The sequence below is a fragment of the Rhipicephalus sanguineus genome, chromosome 9 (genome assembly GCF_013339695.2).
Source record: "Rhipicephalus sanguineus isolate Rsan-2018 chromosome 9, BIME_Rsan_1.4, whole genome shotgun sequence".
Classification (NCBI taxonomy): Eukaryota; Metazoa; Arthropoda; class Arachnida; order Ixodida; family Ixodidae; genus Rhipicephalus; species Rhipicephalus sanguineus.
In genome coordinates this window covers 56994007-57003013 of record NC_051184.2, presented here as the reverse complement: position 1 = coordinate 57003013, position 9007 = coordinate 56994007, and the positions used below count along the sequence as shown (strand labels likewise).

The 9007-nt window shown below is 46.1% G+C and overlaps 1 long non-coding RNA gene across 1 annotated transcript in view; it reads left to right on the top strand.

Annotated features, from left to right (window-relative positions):
• The first annotated feature begins 262 nt into the window (after window positions 1-262).
• LOC119405204 (uncharacterized) overlaps window positions 263-9007 on the top strand; it is a 57185-nt gene continuing 48440 nt past the window's right edge. The window contains exon 1 of the long non-coding RNA XR_007417535.1: window positions 263-345. This is a non-coding gene — a long non-coding RNA (uncharacterized LOC119405204). The remainder of the gene's footprint in view (window positions 346-9007) is intronic.

The window sequence follows — 9007 nt, the reverse complement described above, 5'->3', positions numbered from 1 at the left end:
TGTCGAAACCTTTTGGCACTGCAGTCTGCTGCTTCCGCTTTTTCTGGGTACTGTTATATGGAGTAAGAAAAGGACGTCATCGTGCCGATTGTTTTGACAACGCGGACCGGCATTTCAACGGCGTCAATTGAATCGTGCGTCAGTGAAATCGACCTCTCATCTGGCAGCATTACTATGAGACGTACGCCTTCTATTTTTTTTTTTTGCGACGTAATGTAAGTGCTACTATAAATAAGAGAAACTATCGCATGGTAACATGCAGAATCGTTCTTTGAGTTTCCTCCAGACAACTGCCATGAATAGACATACAGTAATTTGCCTGATTTTGATGCTCTGTTATGTTGTGTAAGTGAATTATGGATATTTCTTTGAGGTTCTGGCTATTCCTAGAGCTAAGTAGATAACATACATTTCTGATAGCTAGGCTGAATTTTCTCGAAGTAGTGCATACCGTGTGCTTTGTTTGCTTGTTTGTTTGTTTGATGGTTTGTTGGGTTTAACGTCCCAAATCTGCTAAGGCTATGAGAGATGCCATAATGGAAGGCCGCACGTGATTTCCACCACCTAATTTTAGCTCTAGTGAATACTGACGGTAAGATGTTAGTGTATTCCTCGATCTGCCAAGCATTTTTGACTACTCCCAGGGCTGGTACTAAAAAATACCAGTAAGTAAATTTGATTGAAAAAAAAACACGATTTCCATGCAGCGCCAAAACAATGAATGCTATTGCAGCGAATCCCAATGTTAGGCGAAGTAAGGCTAGCAACTAAGTCTTTTGGATCCAATATATCGTAGCTCTACGAAACGCTGGTCTAAACGATTACAGACGCTGTAGAGAGTGAAGCGGATTTCGTGCTGTCTGTCGTATCAATGTGAAGTAAGCGAAAACAGCACAGCGCGTATACGAGCCCTCTACTGATGTCTGTCGAGATTGCGCGCGCTAGCTCTCTTGACCGCGCCCTCATGATCTAAATTCTTGGTTCCCGCTCGTTGCGAGAATGTGCACTTCCCGAGTCTATGCAGATTTTCAGATAATCCATTACCGCTACATGATGCAAATTCAAATTTTAAATCATAAAAATACAGTTCAAATTAGAATACAATTCAGGGTAAGGCGGGGCAAAACGCGACAAAAATTTTAAACAAGGTAATATCTTTTTTTTATTTCACTCGTTACTATAAGATGTCGACAAAGGTAATTTCTGTTGGGTACAAGGTATGTGCTACATAAATATGGCCATGCTGCGATGGTTCAAAATATTATTTAAAAAAGAAACAAAAAATCCACCACGTCTCATTTTGCCTCAACCTGCGGGGCAAAACAAGGCGCTGCGTGAGGCAAATGGATACAGCGTGAAAAAATTTTGTCCTTTCAGTTCTTGCAGTAGAAGCACTTCAAATTCACTCCGTGGGCAGCCACGCAGTCTTCATGCGCCCACTCTTTCCACTCCACGCATTGAATCCACACAGAACCCGGCGCTGTGCTGCTCCGAAACTCGTGAAAAGCATTCAGTGCTTTCTTTCATGTCGTTTTCCCCCAAGAAACTCCAGATAATATTCTCTTCTACGTCCGCACCATCCTTAACAATAAATATCATATATAATGAGCGTAAATAAACGGTCCACTTAATAGGACGCTCTCTAAGGCATTTCAATGTCTTTTTGTCGCGTCTTGCCCCTGTCAAATACCGGAATTCAAAAAAATTTCCCCTTTGGCCCACTGCACCAAATGAACTAAACTTTTGTTGGCATGTAGCTAGTAGCATAAAGTAACAACATAAAAACTTACATTGTTGTACTGATGCCGGAGTAGCGTCATGCACGCATCCGGAAATTTCACCGAGCAGACTTTCGCCCCTTTTTGGCGTGTCATGAACATACTGACATTAGCGGCGTAATTTTTCCCGCGCGAACGCTGTGAGCAATCCTCAACTTTTACACATAAAATGCCGAAAGCTACCGGCACCTATCGCTGAAATAGAGAAACAAAGAAAAGGTGCTTTTCGTATTAGCTATAGAAGGCGGCAAAGTCAAAAGGTCGCGTTTTGCCCCGCTTCTCAAAATACATTAAAATGCATGTCCAATGTTGCCGAGCGTATTTCTTGGAGCAGTAGTATTCATTTTCTGCAGCTTGAAATTATTTTTAGTCTACGGTTATACGACTGCACTCGGGTCAAATTGGTTGTATTCATTAAATGTTAAAATAAAACACGCTTTACATCTTACGCTTCTTGTAGCAAATTTGTTTTGTTTATATGCTGCCGCAAATCAGGCTACGTTATGGGTATCGTTATTGCGATAGCTACTATATGAACACACCGGACGGGTTTTTGCTGTCGGCGTCACCGTCATGTTCGGCTGTGATGGGAAAAAGACATGTGCCAAGGATGCTTCTAGTGAGCGGCACAGCAATGTAAGTTTTTTTACCGGCAATAGAGACAATACACAGAGATGTTAACAGGTTACAAACAGTTTACATGCGTGCGGACAAGGAAAATTGTTCTGAAGACGCTTGTCTCTTTATATAGCGGCGTGTCTAGGACACATTCATCCCGAAATTCGCCGGTGTATGTCGTCTCCTTAGGGGTCGTGAAGGTTGTCATTGCGTTATCGGGCACTTCCGGACAATTGGTGAGGTTACCTGTGACGGCTACGCACTACCGCGACTCCGTTCATGGTCGGACATAAATCATTAAATTTAAGCAGGCCGAAAAAGCACCAGGCCACTACGGCAACTGGCCAGCGGCTAGTCACTCACCTAGGAACACCTTGGCTGCCAGTACATCAGCTCACTCGGGAGACAGGCAGTTATCCTCGATCGCAGCTCGAGACACCACACCTGGCCGTTGTGACGGCAAGACGCTAGTGCACAGAAGAGGTTGGCGACAAGCAGGACCTCGTCCTTAATCGGAACGGTAGCAGCGCATACGATCGGTAGTAGCCTAGGCTCAATCCATCGGTCAGCCAGCTGCCGTTCGAGACCACAGCTCGCTCTCACACCCGCAATGGTGGTCTAGTGGTTATAATGCTCGACTGCTGACCCGAAGCTCGGGGGATCGAATACCGGAGGCGGCGGCTGCATTTTCGGTGGAGGAAAAAAATGCTTCAGGCCCGTGTACTTTGCACTTAAAGAAATATGCATTTTAAAGAATTGTGGGTAGTCGAAAATTCCGGAGCCCTCTACTACAGCGTTCATCATAATTATTTCGCGGTGTTGGAACGTCAAACCCGAACAATTATTATTGTTAGCTCGCTCTTCCGCACTCACGGTTGTTCTTTCTTTCCTCCACATTGTGGCACAAACCCGCACTGGGGGATTGGCCAAGACGTCGCATCTTAATGTTTCGATGGTAATTGAAGAATGCGTATAGATAAAAATTGAAATAATAGCTAATTTTTATAACACGCTTCATTTTTCGTGGTTCGTGATGTTCTTCTTTAAAATAAACATTACAAGTTTTCTTGCCGTGGCCCCACACTAATCCTCGCCACAAGGTAGCCTGTTCCACATTATGTCTTGTCACTGCCACACGCTATAATGCACATCACGCTCGCATAAAGAACAAATAGCTAACATCTGCCGTAGCTTCGTATGTTCTACACACGAATGAAAGCGCGCGAGTGCTGGGAACGAACGCGCCTTAAGCAGATAGTAAAACGCGCCGCCCATATTTCCTCGCGGAGGGTAGGGGGGGGGGGGGGGGAGGCGTCACCGGAGCAGGCCGCAGCTGCGAACTTTGATCATGCGGGCGCATAATCTCGGCAGACATCTTTAGAAGGCTCGTATAACCTTGTACGTGCTGTGCTGAGCCGCTGACTTCGCGTTCAGACGACAAACATCACGAAAATTGTTTCGCATCCTTTCGCGGTCTGGAGTTTGCTGGTAGCCTTGCTTCATAAGGCATTACAATATGTGGCTATCGCATGTATTGCTTCGCCCTTGCTGCGAAACTGTGATTTTTAACAGCGGACCCGTTTAAGCCTTTCGTTCCGTCATTTCGCGCTACCAGACAACAAAGCTGCGCCTAGCGTGTCGAGCGCAATAACTCGCAGGCGCGCCCTCTCTTCGTCCTCTTCTCTCATCTTAAGATTTCCTACATATAAAGACAGTTTGCTCTTGGGGTGTGCATTCGAGAACTGAGCATAGCTATAGTGCATTTTTTTTTCTGTATCGCCTAGAAATTTGGCGGATAATAAGGCTTGTGGCCAGCACATCCATTGAGACTGACGCGATGGATGTGTAATGCTTGCGTTTCATCAATGCGTCTGCGTCCTGGCGAAAAGAAAAGAGTAGTACAGAATAGAAAAATGGGAGAGAAATGAGGGAAACAGCAAGAGAGAAATTGGAAAAAAAAATAGGCAGAGAGATAAACAGAGAGGAGAAAATACAGAGGGCTTCGCTAATAATGCCAGGCTAATTATGATCATGATAATTAAGATCTTGCTTAGTAAGGCCATGATAAATTAGAACTCGCTAATTAAGATTTTCCTCATTGAGACCACGATAATTAGTACCCTGCTACCTAGGATATTCATAATTAGGACAGTGCTAATTAAAACCTTGCTTATTCACACATTTCTGATTAAGACCTCCCTGATAATCTAGTTCGGCAAGAAACTCCACTGTTAGTCCAGCCTTGCCCCACTAAGGGAAGCTGGCCACATTTTTCTAGTTTTAAATACAAGAGTTATTTAAATATAGGAGTAATATAAGAGCGAACCTTGATAAACATTCATAATAACACACAGTTTGTTCTTCATAAAAAACGTCTGTGTGCTCTTCCCACGCATCTGAAGTCGTCTTGCTAAAAATAATGTTGTTAAAACCTATCCAGTAACGTGAAGCTAATCATGCTATGATATAACATGGTATCCCCATTTCTTGTTCTGAGCATTGTCAGTCCCCGTTGATGAACACCTGATGGCCAACATTTGCGTAGTCCTCTGTGGCATGCCTCACAATGAAGTCATTGTTTTGGCACGTCAAACCCGAATTGGCATTATTGATACTATCCTTCACACCCCTAGTTCTAATAAAAATTGTGAATGAGTGAAGTGGAGCATTTTTGCTAAGCAGTTTTAATCCGTTGGGAGATCAATGGTTAAAATACACAAGAACATTTTGCCAAAGCTGGGTTTGCGGAATGTCACGTAAAAAACGAGACTGCGCAGAAATGCACACAGCGTCGTTTTTGCCGGCACTAGTAGAAACACCTGTTTTTACGCTTGCAGTTCACTCTGTAGCGCTGGTGGCTCAGGTGTTGACTGTTCTAAGCATGTGAGTATTTCGCTGCGGATTCTTTATTAAATACCTTGTAAACATCACATTTCATTTTCCTATACGAAAAAAAAAAATTAAAGCCAGTTCCACGTCTGTAAAATTTGAGTAAACAGTGGAGCTGGCAATTGTGCAAGCGCCACCATCCCGCGAATGTAGATTGAGTTGTTTCTTGATCATTCTTCTTTCTTTCATGTTTCTTTCGTTTTGATCTCTTTCTACACCTCTTTTCCTTTAGCTTTCTCAAACTACCTCCTCCCACATTAGCCTCTCCCTTGATTTCGCTCCTCCTAACCGTCATATCACTAATTGCTCATGGTTACTTATCTTGCCCACCCGTTGCTATCCCTTGAGAAACGTGCCGCACCTACAGGTGGCGCAGTAGATCACTATCACCAAATAGAGTTACTCTATATACTACCTTTACGTAGCAGAGTTGCGCCAAGGTACGTCATCTTGGGCTCCGAAGGGTTGCGGGAAATCCACTCACCACCCGCGTTGGAGCCGCGCTCGCGCGACAGAGTAACAGTGTTGGTTTGTTTTTTGCTTTCTTTCTATATTTTTAATATGCTGAGAGAAAAACTCAATTAACAAGCTCAACGCTTACAAGCCTTGATTTTACGTTTGCGTTCCTAGTAAAGCATTAAATAAAATTCATCTTGTGACGAACACATACACCGCCTATATGAAATAGCCGAGGTGTGGTTCGTTGAGCTAGTTGGTCACACATTTGCCTCGTCTCCTTTTCCGCTGTTTTTCCCATTTGCAGATGTGAATTTTAGTTTTGCACTTTCGATCGCGATAGAGAAAGTAAGGGACGGAATTTCTCTGACGCGTTTGGCTCCTTTAGATTACAGCTGCCTTCCTTCCACCGTTAACGTAGTTTTCAACTGAATAGGGCTTGATAGCAATAGAAAGTGGCCGTGTGACACCCGTGTTATGCGCGCATGCTTACAATCACGGCCAGAGGCAGCGACAGGGCAGTTAAACAGCGCTGTCGCGTGCAACATTCCTTTCGCTCAAGGTTTGAAAGCTGCGTTATATTCACGTAAATACAACACCCCGTCATAGCGAAAAAACTGTCGATGCGTCTATCACATGGCCTGTTTATACAATTCACCAAAGAATGCACTTACTCTCACACGTCTCTCGACCAGCGGCACCGTAGAAGCGCGGTGAGAATCGTTGTCAACCGCGCTTGAGCGGCCGGAATCTACGGTGTGTCGGCGTCGCCTGCGAAGTGTTGGCTTCGTCGCAGTGCAAAGGAGCCACCTATGACCACGTGACGGCGCTCAGCGAATAGCGTTGCTGGAATCACTGAAGGCAGAGCGAGCTGCGTCCGGAAAACAGTGGCGCAACTCTGCTACCTAAAGGTAGCATATACAGTAACTCTATCACCAATGCGCTGCCAGCGCCAGGAGTAGCCACTTGCGGCCACTTCATTTTCAACTGGCATGCGACGAACCGTCTTTTCTCACATAGGCGTGCGCACAGGGGGGGCAGGGGGGGCGGCCGCCCCCCCTAATCACCTAAGAGGGGGGCGCAAAATCTGCCCCATACATTGACTTAGTAGGGTGCGGGGGCGCTGCGATGAACCTTCGCCCCCCCCCCCTTATGGGGAACCCTGCGCACGCCTATGCTCTCTCCCTCTGCTACGCCCGCGTTGCATGCAAATGCGTTAGCACGAAGGCAGCAAATTTCTTTAAACGGCTGGCTAGGCTTTCAGATAGCTGGCTCTGCACAATTTTTTAGGGCCTCCGACGACGAGAAAGGACACATTATATGGAATCAGTCTTGTTTTCGATGTGGCCGAAAGCGCGGACGTGCAACGGAGTGTATTGAATGGGTGATTCGTGCGACCGGACAGCGTAAACCTCAAGACATAGGCCGTCACCAACGATGTTTGTACGCATTCTGTCTTGCCATTGTGGCTGCTTATTCGTGAGTAAACGATGACATTTGGATCTGACATGTGTTACACAAACCCTTGCGATGGGCTCAAGTAAACCGTACGATCGCCGAACGGCACGCGTTGCATTTAGTAATGTGTGGCAGTTCCGCGAAGGTTTCCGTGCTGTACAGCTTCGTACGTGTACGTTGCACGGGCTGCATGAGTCGTTGAGTAAGTTTGTCAGGTGCTAGTTTTGCACGTGACATCTTAGCTGTCACGTAACGCAATAAAACAGCGTGGCATGGCTTTGCTTGCACGCAAAGTGATTATAAGGGCAATGGCAGTACAAGGCGAATACGTTTTAAAATTCTTGTGCTCCGCAATGCACTTTGCCAGGTATGAAGGGCTTCTCGCTAAGTGTTCCTGCTTACGAACTGCGGTCCGATGGAAAAACAGCAGCAGCGTACAAAGGAAAATTGCTGGATCTGTCGATGACATTCCGACAACAAAATGTAGACTGGAGACTCGATCGAGATCACATTGCCCGCTCCCACTCGGTTCTGTCAGCAGTGTAAAAATATCAGTTAAGTTGTGTGGGCCGTGAATTCCCAGCGAACTAGCTACATGCACTTCATAAACGTGCACGTGGGATCACTAATGCAGCGTTTCTGCGTGTTTCTGAAGCATGGTCACGGCGGATAACTGAAGAAAATTGTTCCAGGTGCGTAGTTCTTATAGTTATCAGAACAGTTTACGACACAGCAATTTACACGGAACACTGCGAAGCGCCGCTAACAACCTGACACGGCTCCGCTGATTTGTCGGCTGCTGCGTGGAGCGCGCCAGTAGCTTCCGGTCACTTCCGCACCGCGGCGCCACCAGCTCAGTGCATGCAGAACCGTATATGGGAAGAGTGGCGAATGGGCAGGGCACTGACGTCGCGGCGCGGCGATGACGCCGTTCACGTCACCGCCACGCCTCCGCAGCGGCGCCGTCCGCCATATATAGGCTTTCTGCGCTGCGGGCGCACGGCTGCGGTATTGTACGCGCTGTTCTTTCGTGAAATTTAGCGCTGCTAAACAAATGGCGAAAGCGAAATTCTGCAAGCACGTTGTTATACAATTTTTATCAAGAATTTGGAGAGAATTACATGTGTCTAAATCATCGAGAAACTGACTTGTGTACGCCGATTCGAGTCCACGACATTCTACGCAACGCGCGTTGCTTCTTCTTTCACCTTCTTTCGTTCGTTTGTCGTTCCACTGAGTGAAGCAGTGCACCCATGCAAAAAAAGTGGCAAAACGTTGTACTGACTACATTATTTATGTGTGTGCGGGCCGTTTGAGTTCATTTTCAAGCGTTTATTGTCTGCACTAACTATCCTTAGAATAGTCAGCACCATGACCTCTGAGATTAGTTCCGACCGAGCGCCTAACAACACCGCGGCTGGAGCTAATCGCCGAGGCCACGTGTATAATCACCATGGTCCGCTTGTACATTCTAGCGCGTTCCTCGGCCGGCGCGCGCCTTCTTCGTCCTCTTGTTCATCATCTACTCGCTCCCCGAGCATGTGCACCCGGCTGATTAGCTAATTGGCTGGGTGGCATAGCTAGCTAAGTCAGGACATGCTATGACGAAGGTGATTAAGCCAAATCATACTAAGGCCGAGCTAATTAAGCCACTTCTTACTAAAAGCATGCTTATGAAGCCATGTAAAACTAACAAGCTAATTGACATCATGCCATTTACCACAACGCTAAATAGGAGCGTGAAATTTAAACCAAGATAATCAGGACCTTACTCACCGAGACTGTGTTGGAGGATCGCGCGAATTACA